This window comes from Pinus tabuliformis, chromosome 2_2 (genome assembly GCF_031772625.1).
Source record: "Pinus tabuliformis cultivar Carrire ecotype Pingquan chromosome 2_2, CPIR1, whole genome shotgun sequence".
Classification (NCBI taxonomy): Eukaryota; Viridiplantae; Streptophyta; class Pinopsida; order Pinales; family Pinaceae; genus Pinus; species Pinus tabuliformis.
The window spans coordinates 462143476-462156415 of NC_142300.1; the positions used below are offsets into that span (position 1 = coordinate 462143476).

At 40.5% G+C, this 12940-nt stretch overlaps 1 protein-coding gene across 1 annotated transcript in view; it reads right to left on the bottom strand.

Annotated features, from left to right (window-relative positions):
• The window catches only part of LOC149193294 (tRNA ligase 1-like), a 317173-nt gene that overhangs the window by 15421 nt on the left and 288812 nt on the right, over window positions 1–12940 (bottom strand). The window lies entirely within an intron of this gene.

Consider the following 12940-nt stretch of genomic DNA (forward strand, 5'->3'; position numbering starts at 1 on the left):
GATGATTATTTGTGTTTGATGAAGTCGTGAACAAGACTTGGTTGTTTTGAGAAGTGTTGAGGTTGAGTTTAGCGTTGCTTGAGAAGTTGGAAAAGGAAGCTTCCGTCGAAATTTGTTTGGATATTATGACAACCTAAGCAACATCAAAATGGTTGTAGACCCCAAATTTTCTGTTGGAATATTGATAATAAGAACCAATATATTGAAAGTTTGATATTGGTTGGGGTCATGGAGCCACATAATGTTCTGATGGATATTTGATGGATATAGGACAAGTCTTGGTTTTACTAGAAGTGATGTTGATCCAAACCTTTACTTCAGAATTGTTAAAAACGACCCTGTGATTTTGCTACTATATGTTGATGACTCGTTTCTGATAGGAGCAGAGGATCTCACTGTCCAGTGTAAGAGGGAGTTCATTTCTGAATTTGAAATGAACAATCTTGGTTTAATGCATTTTTACTAGGGATTAGAAGTGTGGGAAAAGCAGGGTGAAATTTTCCTTGGTCAAGAAAAGTATATTGTTTAGATCCTTCAAAGATTTGGGATGATGGACTGCAAGTCCATGGATACTCCCATGTAACTAATTTGAAGAAGTTGTGAAACTCATGATTTTAACTTGGTTGGTCCATCTATGTATCATCAGCTGATTGGCTCATTGAACTATCCGGTTAACACCATACCTAATATTTGCTATGCAGTGAACACTCCAAGTCAGTTCTTGGTGCAACCCAATCATGTATATTGGATTGTAGCGAAACATATATTGAGATAAGTATGTGGCACTGTTAGTTATGGATTGACATATGTATCGAATGGTGAACTATAGTTGCCTGGATTCACTAACTCAGATTGATCTAGAAATACTGAAGATAGATAGAATACTTCAGAACATTATTTCAGTTTGGGCTTTGTTGTGATATCTTGGATGAGCAGGAAGCAAATATTTGTTGCACTTAGTACTATTGAAGCTAAATATATTGTTGCTTGTTTCGCTAGTTGTGAAGTAGTGTGGCTTTGGAAGTTACTCGCGTGATTGTTTGATCTTGTGCTGGAATCGATCGTGATATATTGTGACAAACAAAGTTGTATGAAGCTTTCTAAGAACCTAGTTTTCCATGATAGGTCAAAGAACATCGAGATCAAGTACCACTACATCCGAAGCATTATTCAAAAAGGGAGCGGTGAGGCTCCAACACATCTCTACTAATGAGTTGGTTGTTGATATTCTTACAAAGTCTTTGCCCTAGATGAAGTTCATTTACTTCAAGCATAGGCTTCGAGTTGTTTTGAGAATCCCTCCCTTGGTGAAAGGGGGTGTTGGTGTTGTAACATCTATGGGCCTAGATTACTCCCTTAGGTCATGGGGGTTGACCAAGAAACCATGGTTATTGTTGGGGGATTGGCCCTATAAGCATCAAATCCTGGATTGCTCACTTGATCATGGGGTTTAACCTATAAGCCATGGAGTTTGGATGGGGAGATTGGCTCAGCAAATATCAAATCTTGGATTGCTCCCTTGATCATGGGGTTTGACCAAGAATCCATGGAGTTTGGTTGGAGATATTGGCTCAATTACCATCAAGGCTATGATTGCTCCCCCCATCGAGGATTTTTTTACCATAGTGCCATGGTTATTTGTAAATTGTCGTCAATATTCCACTAAACAATTCATCACAACAGATTTGATAGAATTATATTTAAAAGTTCCAAAACATACACTATTACAATCTTATATCTCTTTAGATTTATAGATCTGTAGATTATTGTTAATAGTGTATAAGTGTGAATTAAAAATTATGCAAAAAGTAGAGAGCGACAAACTAAAAGCTCACAAACACATTTGACACACGATATAACCTGGGAATCCCTTTTGGGAGAAAAAACTAGCTAGAAGGTGAGGTTGCTCTACTCTCTTTCTCTTAATGGAAATATGGTTGAGTACAAAGAAGTATGGCATGTGGCCCATGGGATGCTACAGTGCACAAATCCTCTCTGTGTGCTCTAACTCCTATCCCTCTTAGCTATTTCTGCTCAACTATGGAACAAATGCACCCGAAAGAATGGAACCCCTTTTCCTCCTACTGGCTCGATTAAACACAACCTGATAGCCTACTAGTGGTTAGGTTTGACTACCTCAACTCTTAACCATAGTTACAATATAGACTATTCTAGTGTCTCCCACATCATAATCACATGGCTAGCCTATTATTCATGAATAATGGGTGTTGGTGTGGCATCCTCTCGAATTATTGTGGTGAAAACAGGAAAGTCAACTTCTAAGTGGCATAACTTTCACATACAGACTCTGATTGACATAATTCTTGCATTGTTGGAAAGGTCTCTCTGTGTAGAAGAGGAAAAAAAGATGTTGCACCAAAGCGGCGAAATTTTAGCCCCCAAAAAATGTCATTTAATGCTTCAAAATGCTCCCAGAAGGTTTCAAACCCCAATTTGCAAAACTGGTTCCCATCGATAAAAATGGTCCTAAGAGTTGATTCATCCACTTTTTCCACTCTAGAAGCATCAAGATGGATGAAAAACAATATAATGATCCAATCTGGATAACACCTCTCCATTTTGGGAGGCTTTTGGTCCCCAAAGGCTTCTACTAAATGAGGTGAGGAAATTTTTCCTCCACCTTCTCTTGGGTGTACCATTTAGCTTTGCCTGGAAGTTGTCCTTTCAACCTAATCTGCCAAAGGTCATGCTGCCCCTATCTTGTAGTTTTAAACCTCTTTTGCAAAACTGCATCTTCTTTCAACTTTGCCAACACATCTACTGCCAAATCCTCCACAGAAAGTAGGACATCTTCCTCGTCCTAATCTAGCATGAAGGGCTCATAGAGCCATGATTTTCTTACCAAGCCCCTATAGCCTCTCCTTGTTCACCTATAGCCATACTATGTCTCCCACCTTGAACGCTTCTTTTCTTCTATGTTGATCATCCCTCAACTTATACTTCTCTTGTGACTTTGACAGTATCTCTTATACTTGTAGATGGATCGCCCTAATCTTCTTTATAAAATTTTCAACCCTCAAGGCATCTCCTCTCCCTCACTCCTCCTTGTTGCTCATATGCAATGTCCAAAGGCGAAGGCGAAAAATATCCAAAACAGGTTTCAAATGGGGACTTTCTTGTAGAGATGTGCATTTCTCTATTTTAAGAATATTTTCATCCCAGGTCTTTGGATGCTTCTGGTTGTATCTCCTCAAAAGTTGCACCAAAGTCCTGTTGCCACTTTTGTCTGCCCATTTGTTTATGGAAGGAATGTTGTAGATCTCTTCAACTCTGTGCCTATCTTCTCCCACAATGTAGTCCAAAATGCACTAAGAAATCTTGTGTGCCTTTCCAAAACGATGGTCCTAGGTATCCCAAAGTGCATCCAGACCTGTCCAAAGAACAAGTTTGTTACTTCTTGCCCATTGATCGTCTTCTTACAGGGCATCAAAACACACATCTTGTTGAACCTGTCAACTACAACGAACAAGTAATCATGTCTCTTCTTGGTTGTTGGTAAACCTCCCACATAGTCAATGGAAATGCTTTCTCAAGGACAAGTGGGTACAAGTAGAGGATGATATAGAAATTGTTTCCTATTGTTAGGTTTACTAGTACAACAAAGCATGCATCATCTTATGAACCTCGGTACCTGTTCTTGCATTTTGGGCTAATACACATACCTTTGTAGGTTGACCACAACTTTCCCTACACCAAAGTACCCTATAAACATGGAGGTGTGATCCTCTCTAACCAGCTACAATCGCTCACCTTGAGGAACACATAGCTTATCCAACCTGTAGAGTAACCCATCCTGGAGATGGTAGTCAACAATACTGTCTCCATCATGCACATGACTCTGATTCTGCAACTACTAAAACACCTCATTTGAAGTCCTCATCATCTGAATTTTCCTTCTTGTATGCATCATGGGTGAATGGCTCCATGCGCATAAGAGTTGCCAAAGTTGTGATCTTTGGTGTGGATGGCCTTAAAAGCATGTTGGCCAACTTGTTTGTGCCACCCTTCTTGTACTTAAGGACTAAATGAAATTGTTGTGGTAGCCCAATCCATCTCTAATGCATCGTTTGTTATAGCTTACTCTTGGCCTGCAGGTACTATAGCGGTCGGTGATCTGTCTAGATTATTGCCTCCTTTCCCATCAGATAGTGTTTCCACCACTTCATAGCTTGCACCAACGCATAGCGCTCCTTGTCGTAGGTAGGGTAGTTAAGAACTACCCCATGAAATACTTCAGAGTGGTAGCATACCAGATTTCCTCTGTGCATCAAGGCCACTCCCGCAGCATACCCACTCGCATCTGGCTCCACTTCAAAGGGTTGTGGCAAGTTTTGTAATGCCAGAACTAGTGCTTGACTGGTCTTATTTAGCTATTCCAAAGCCCTCAGCTGACCCTTTCTCCATTGGAAACTCTTGCCACGTATTGTTATAGGGTGGAGTGGTGTTGCTGCCACTAAAAATGAGGCTAGGAATTTCCTCAAGTACCGTGGTACCCTAATGAAACTCTTGACCTTGAAAACATTAGTAGGCATTGACCATTTCATGATACACCAAAGCCTCCGCCTATCACATACCCTAGATACACCAAAGCCTATTCTGTAAACTCACACTTCTTGAGATTTGCTAGTAGTTGGTGCTTCTTTAATGTCTCCAACACCTGTCTCAACTGTGAGATGTGCTCCTCCCAAGTAGCATTGTATGCCAGTACATCATCCAAATAAACAATAATAAATGAATCTATAAGCGGGCGCATTACATCATTCATCAATCTCATACACGTAGTCGGTGCATTGCATATGCCAAATAGCATGACTAACCACTCATACAAACCTTGTCTACTTTTGAAGATGGTCTTACACATACCTTTTTCTTTGACTCAAACCTAGAGATATCTAAACTTCAAGTCCAGCTTGGTGAAGTATTTTGCTTGTTGCAACTGATCCAACAAATCATCTACCCTAGGCGAGGAGTACATGTTCTTTAGCATGAATTGGTTCCCTATAATATATACACATCCACTAAGTCCCATCCTTTTTTGGCACAATTATGACGGGTGACCCACATGCTGATGTACTCGGTTGAATGACACATTGTTCCAGTAGTTGTTATAATTGTTTCTTCACCTCACTTGCTTCTGTAACATATTGCCTATACAACCCAATGTTTGGCAATGGGGAGTCTGACAATAGTTGGATCTCATGCTCCACCTCCCTCTTAGGTGGTAATCCTTTAGGCTCTTGGAACGCATCCATGTATGCCTGTAGCAACTCTTCCAATTGTATTTTTTTCGTTTCTTAGTACACCCCTCCAGTGATGCCTTCCCTCTTAATAACACTTCTAGATTTTCTCTTAAAAACAATTAAACATACTTCTTGCTAGAACGGATCATTTTCTTGGCTTGGTTGGCACTTGCCAACAAAATTTTCAACTTGCCTTGTACGCAGTGATGGTGAATGATTTTCCATCCTTGACGAGCCGATACTAGTTGGATCTATGCATGAATATTGCATCTGGCATGTACATGTAGGGACTTCCAAACACAATTCCACATACATCAAGGGGAACCACATCTAGTTCTACTTGTTAGTCATAGTAGGACAATTTCTCATGAAATGTCCATATTCTTGACAACCATAACATTGTATCTTAGATAAGTCTTTCTTCTTCATAGAGGAAGAAGACACTTCTCCTGATTTGTTATGTTGAGATCCAAACTTCTTTCACTTCTTGAAGCAAGCTGCAAGGGCTTGAACTTCTTCATCTTAACAATCTCTAGACATCAATCTTGCTTCTTCTTGAGCACATGATGTCCATAATTTCTCAAACGAATGAGCTTCTTTCAAACAGCTTATGCTTGTTGTAATTGCATTCCATGATCTAGGGAGACCATTGAGTGCGACAGTCACAAGTACTTGATCAGAGATGGTTTCTCCAGTGGCTAAAATTTGATTTCTAATTTGAGAAATCCTTACGAAATATCAAGCCATAGTGTCGTTGTTAGTCATCCTTGTATTTCGAAGCTCATTCTTCAAACTCATCGACTGACCAACATTCTTGATAGCGTAGAGACTTATTAGGGCATCATATATATTCTTGGATTTGTCATGCTTTACAATATAGGGAATAGATGATCTTTAATAAGTGCACCATTCGACTCATGGTAGTAATATCATCCTCCTTGAATTTCTCTCTTCTAGTTGCATCAGTTGGTTTATTAGTCTTTCCTGTCACAATATCCAAAACCTTGTTTTTGGCAAGCATAAGATCTATCCTAACTTTCTAAACTCTGAAGGTTGATGCTCCCTCTACCTTGTTTTCAGATTTGATGAAGGAAGCCATAGAACCCAATACACAATAAGGACTTTAGTAAGATGTTAGCTTTAGGGTTTCTGCAAAAGTGATCTCAATATACATTCCTTTCATCACCAAAGGTCTGATCCCATATTGATTTTTCTAGTGCAATTAGCATTAGCACAATATTTCTGAAATTTTGATAATTATTTTTGATGCAGATCTTTTATCTTATTTCAATATATCATTTAGCAATTATACTTCAAAAACTCAACAGTAGAATGAATAGTAGAATCACAATGCACAAAAGAGAGAAAAGATTTACCCTGGGCAAACCCACTATAGTGAAAAACCCAACAACCTTTTCAATAGAGAAATTCTTCTTGTTCAATAAGAGACACACCTAGACCTATGGTCAAACCTGGTCTTCTCCTCCAAGTCAAGTCAACCAAACTGATTCTTCACTTTGTTCTGCCTGATTGATATAGAATTTTCGGCCTCCCAGCAACTATCCAATAGCCTAAAATTTCAGCATCCAAAATCTGCCCAGTAACCCAGAAAAATTTCATCCCCTGCAACAAAATGCCCAAAAACAATGTGAATCACAAAGAGACTTCTATACACACATGCGAGTTGATGAGAGAGGAGAGAGAAAAACTCAACCTTCTTTCTTTGTCCTTCTTCGTCCTTCTTGACCTCCCTTGCTGGCCCAAAAGTTGTCTTGACTCTTGAGTGAGGATTGTGAATCTACCAAATGAGGAGCTCAAGCTGCATTTATATAGTAGTATCTCTAGAGTGAATAGATGTGTCTCTTGGTCAAGGCCGACTTATTGGAAACACTGAGAGGGGGGGTGAATCAGTATTTCTTTTCAATTGTTATTTTTACCACTTAAGATCACTTATAATTAGAACATAAAATGAACAATTATAGAATAATAATTTTATTAATCAATGACAAGGACTCCAATCCTCTTTACAATAAATCGAGTACAATAATAATTAGGGATACAACCCTAAATGAAGACACTAATGTTCAATCCTCCAAGCTCCAACATGTACTTTGCCAAGCACCAACTTGGGCTTCATGAGGCTTCAACCTCTAGGCCTCCAACCCTATCTTCCCAAGGCTCCAACCTTGTCACTTTGAGGCACCAACCTCTAGGGCTCCAACCCTATCTCTGGTATTGGCTCCAACATGGTTTTCTTTAGGACTCCTATCCTCTGGGACTCCAACCCACAACTTCAATTCGTCGGGATAAGTTTAATGATTCTTTATGGCTCCCAATATCTTCTGCAATGAGCCTTGACAATATCTTCACTTTCAACACTACCCTCAAACGATCTCCAAAGCTCTTAGCCCATTAATGACAACTTTGTCTTCTCAGAAGGTGTCACCACAACTCTTTATGGTAACCAAACAAAGATCTCTAAGGTTACCTCATGATGACTTCAACAATGCATCATGGTCTCCAATGATGTCTCCAAGATCAGCTAAAGCTTTTCAACAAGATGTCTTCAATAGGTTACTAGATGACTCTTCAAGCTATGCTCAAGATCAGCTGCAACTACTCTTCAAGATCTCCAAGGTTCCAAAGGTTCCAAAATATTCTTCAAGACTGCTCTAAATACTGCACAATAGGTCTTCTGTAAGATATGTCCAAGATATATCTACAAAGTCTTTTCCAATATGTCTCTACAAAAACTTCAAGTCCGCTTCAGCTAAATGACTTCAATTCTTTAGTTATGCTTCAACTCGGTTCCAAAAGATCTTCACTTTCACTTCAAGATTATCCTCAAGATTGCTCCAAATGATGTTACTAGACTACTCACAAGTTAGACTTTTGTGCAAGAAGTTTTGTCTTCTTAGATCAGTTCCAGACTTCTAATTTGCCCACTCTCCAAAAGTTCCAAATACTTCACTGCCCAGAGCACCTAATGTTTCATTGTCCAAATACTTCACTCCTTCAAACAAGCTTTTGTAGCTACAAAAACACAGTCTAATCACCCTTCACTGGTCAACAATTTGGTGATTGTTCTCACTAATTTTTGAGTTGTGATGACAGTCCAAGCATGTCACAAAACCGAGCTACCAGGGGTATAGTTATCCACAGGTCTGAGCCTCCAAAATGTCTATTCACGCGTCTTTAATGTAGACCAAGCCCTCCAAATGTATGTTCATTGGTCTGAGGTCATATCACCAAGCCCTTAAACTAATGACTCTTTGAAGATCCGAGCTCCTAGGTAGTTTTTCTCACTGGTTCATTGCATTAATGGCAAAGGAGCTTACCACATGACCAAAGTTTCCAGGTCCACTACCTCCTTATATGACTGTCCTCCAATTCTTCACAATTGTATTCGAGCTCCACCACAAGTCTACAATCACAGGTCCAATGTCTGGGAAACTGTCCACAGTCCAAGCTTATGAGGTCTGAGGTAATTCAGGTCTAAAATCTGAGTTTAGTTCAGGTTCTAGCCTCCTTCTCACAAGTCTTCGGTCTATCACAACAATATGCCCAAAGAGTAATTCTTCTCGGCCTCTTTTATGTCTCGCTGTGTTATCTCTGAATTCTTCACCGAAAAATTGGATGCTAGAATGATGAGTCCGAACATGTATCTATACAAATTTTAACCTTCAACGAATAGACACGTCTGTTGGGTGAAGGAGCCCACTTGCACATGTAGGCTCATGTTGGCCAACATTAAAAATATATATTTTTTTAACTTGTAAAATCAATTTCTCTCAATCTAGTAGTTAGAGGGCAAGTAATAGCTCATTGGAAAGGGGAAAATGTCCACTATAAGTTGGCGCCATTTTCATCCTTAAATGCCATTTTCATCCTTAAATGAGGTCATTTTCCCACCAATAAAATTATTTTTGTGAATTGTCATCATAATTTTATTCATGGCAGTCTTTAGGATAATTGTGTTTTAGACAATGTTAGGGATTCCTCTAGGATTAAGACATTTATAAGGATTAAGGCTTCCTTAGGGCATCATGAATCAAGCATTTAGGGCTAGAGCTTTAGGATTAGGGCTTTAGGATTTTATTTTTTAGGCTCCTTCATTCATCATTAGATTAGGGAATTGTCATCTAGGGAATTTGCATTATCTCATGCTTAGGGTTTTCTCCTATGGTTTGCATGAGGTTAGGGCAACAACACGAAAGGGTTATCACAAAAATATTTGCCATCTCCAACAATGCCATATTGACATCAATGACACGTTGACCAATAGTCTCCCCCTTTGTCATTGATGGCAATATTCTTGCACTTTTCAACAATTTCTCCCCCTTTATCATTGATGGCAATATTCTTGCCCTTTTCAACAATTTCTCCCCCCTAACAATTGATGGCAAATGGGGTGTCCAAGTACTCCCCCTAACAAGTTGCTTCTCTTCATTGTATTTTCTTCATCAATGATAGTTCTTCATAGATAAGTTGCTCCTGTTGTCATGGTGCTCTTGCTTCAATGAAGTTGCTGCCCCTAAGCCTTCACATGCCTTCGTGGAAATGGATCAGGTAGATGATCAACCAACACCCCCTGCCTGCATAAACTCCTCTAGCTCTTCTTTTTTCTTCAGATAAGAAAGATTGTTGCCTTGTGATCTAGTGGAAGGCATCTTCAACAATGGATGTGTCACGGATAGCTTCTACAAGAATAGTCAAGAATCAAAAGCTCCCCCTAACAATATGCATGGTCTCCGTTTTGGCAAAATCTCATCATCAAGACTTGGAATATCATATGAAAGATGTACTCATTAGATCAACACCATGAGTTGACGCCTTGAGTGTCCAAGAGGATTTATGATCCAATTTGCTTCCTTCTCCATACTTGTGTGGCCTTCTTTCCTTACTTAGTAGTCATGTTTTTAGCTTGTTTAGGAACCCAAGTCAAGTTACAATCACGAGACATATGTCCAATGTCATGACATTTGAAGCAATCCATCTTGTCCATGAAAGAGGAATCATGACTTCTTGCAAATTTTCTTCTAGGGTGTTGATGTGGACCATTATATTTGTCCCTGTGGTATGCCCTACAATCCTTTGCCATGTGCCCAAAATTTGTACAAGAATAGAAATAACCAAAAAATATACTTTTGTACCTAGAAGAAGGAGATTGCCTTGATGTACTTCTAAGGTCATTATGTCTTGGGATCCTTTGATCTGCATATCTTCTTGGAGTAGGGTTTCTTCCAAAGTCATCTTGATTCTTCTCCTTGCTTTTGTTGGAACTAGGGGCATCAATATTTCTTCCAAGCTTCTCCACGTCCTTGTTGTTTGAAGCATTAGGGCTTGCATCATTTTTGTTTGAGGGTTCACCTGCATATCCAAGACTTGTTTTATCAAGAGGAGATCTTTGATGTCTTAGGATGTCATCTAGGGTTTGAGATCTCTTTAGACTCTTGTTTAGATTATCAACTTCTTTGTTTAGGAGATCAATTTCTTCTTTCATCATCTTGCATTCTTCATCCTTCTTTGCTAGATGGTTCTCCATTTCTTCCTTCATTCTCGTTGCTTCACTAAATTGGGACTTAAGTGAGGTGCTCTCTGATTTGGATTGGGTGACGTCTTCATCCTTTTCTTCTAGCTGGCATATCATGGTATTGCTTTCCTTTTCAGCTTCATTGACTTGTCCTTCCAGGAGGGTCAAAACTTCCATCACCCTTTCAACTCCTTGTGCTTGTTTCTTTGCTTCTTTTAGTTGAGATTTAAGGAAGGAGACAGTTGAAGTTCCTAAGTCTAACTGTTAGAAACCCTTCATGTACTTTACTGATTTATTCCTACCTACTTGTTCTGTTAATTAACAAGTTATTTATCATGTAAACACTGGAAATAAATACAACTACATGTTCAACACATCACATATCATCAACTGAAGGAAACAAAAACAAGAACACAAGTGACACTGTTGTTTTTGGACTAATGTCCCCAAAAAAACCCAATGCGGGAAAACCGATGCAGCTATCTAAGAGTTTGATTTATTAAGCAGTTTCACAATACAATCTGGGTGCCAAATCCGGCTCACCCAACAGAGAAAAATCTCGGCAGTAGGACCTCTCTACTCGAAAGCAGATATTCCGACTGAAACCCCAGATAAACACTCTAGCAACTCCACAGCTCCAATCTGCCCCAGGAAACCCCAGCGTCAACCTCTAGGGACTGCATTAGCTCTCTCTGGCCCAACGTTAGCCCAGTGTCACTCTAGCTTGCCCTGTGTCAACCTCTGGAGGCACTGTGTCAACTCTCTCTGACCAAGCGTTAGCCCAGTGTCACTTTAGCTTGGCTTGCGTCAGCCAATTGGAGGCACTGCGTCAGTTCTCTGGCCCTCTACGTCACTCAGGCTAGCCCTCTGAGGTACTGCGCAGCTCCTAGCTGCCTCTACGTGAGCCCTGGCTACCTCTGCTTAAGCCTTGGTTGCCTCTGCGTGAACCCTTGGTTGCCTCTGCGTCCCTCTCTCTGGCTACTGCGCTGATCCTCTCGGTGCTATCTCTGCCTCTCTGCTTCTGTATTCACTGACCCTCAGTAGCAACTCTGACCACTCTCTCAACTTTCTCAGCAAACCTAGCCCCAAAAAGTCGAAATATTGATCTCTTGGTGTATTCTCCAAGCGACCATCAAGCCTCCTCTTATACTTTTCTCGTTGACAAATCAACGGCCGAGATTAATTCCCTAATCAATGGCGAATTTTAGATCTGGCTTGATCCATGACTTTTGGACCATTCTAGCACATTTTTATATTAATTACATTAATATTTTATTTCATTAAAAATATTAATTATTTTAATATCTCCCAAATTGTTTAGAATCTACCCAAACCCCTTTTGGGTATTGGAGATCTCATGTGCCTTAGCCTCTCCACCAATTTTCGTGGCTAGAGCACATTTGATGCTACTCCAAATCAACACTCCCTCTTAGTGAGGACTGTGTTCTAGCAATACTCTTCACTGAGTATCACCCTGATCATCCAGCATCAGTTTGTGCTGATGATAGGCCTGCTACCCATCATCTGCACTGTTGCATCATGTACTGCAACCCATAGCCCTGCCACTGCCACTGTTGCATCTGTACTGCAACTCCCTCTGCATCCGTGTTGTTGTCCATGGCCCTGCCACTGCTAATTGTTGCACTACAACTCAGTTACTGAGAAGTAAGTAACTAATCTCCCAACTCTGACATCTTCGTCGGGAAAGAAACACTCCTAATGCTGAAGCTCCCTCTGTCACTGACAAGTGCTCCCTCCCTGACCTTTGCGCTGTTGCAACAACTTTGTGCATCTCGCACCGTTACACACCCCTTTGTACCATCTTGCACCGGTGCAACACTCCAGTGTTTCTTGCACTGCTGCCTCATGTTGTCCTGGGAATCCTGCACTGTAGCTCCCTTTGTCGCTCCATCTGCATCCGTCTCTACTGACATCCACCAGTACTGCTACTCCTCTTTGGAGTTCCCGTGGCAAGGTCTAATCCAAGAGGTTGGGTACCTCGAGGATCCTACCCCTCATCGCCTATAGTCCGTCTGACTACAGCTCGACGTCTCCCCACTTCCACTCAAGTGGTGTGTGTGCACTCATGGCACAGTCATCGTCTATCTTGACTTCCTTCTTTGCCCTTGTTGGCGCAGCCTCGGTC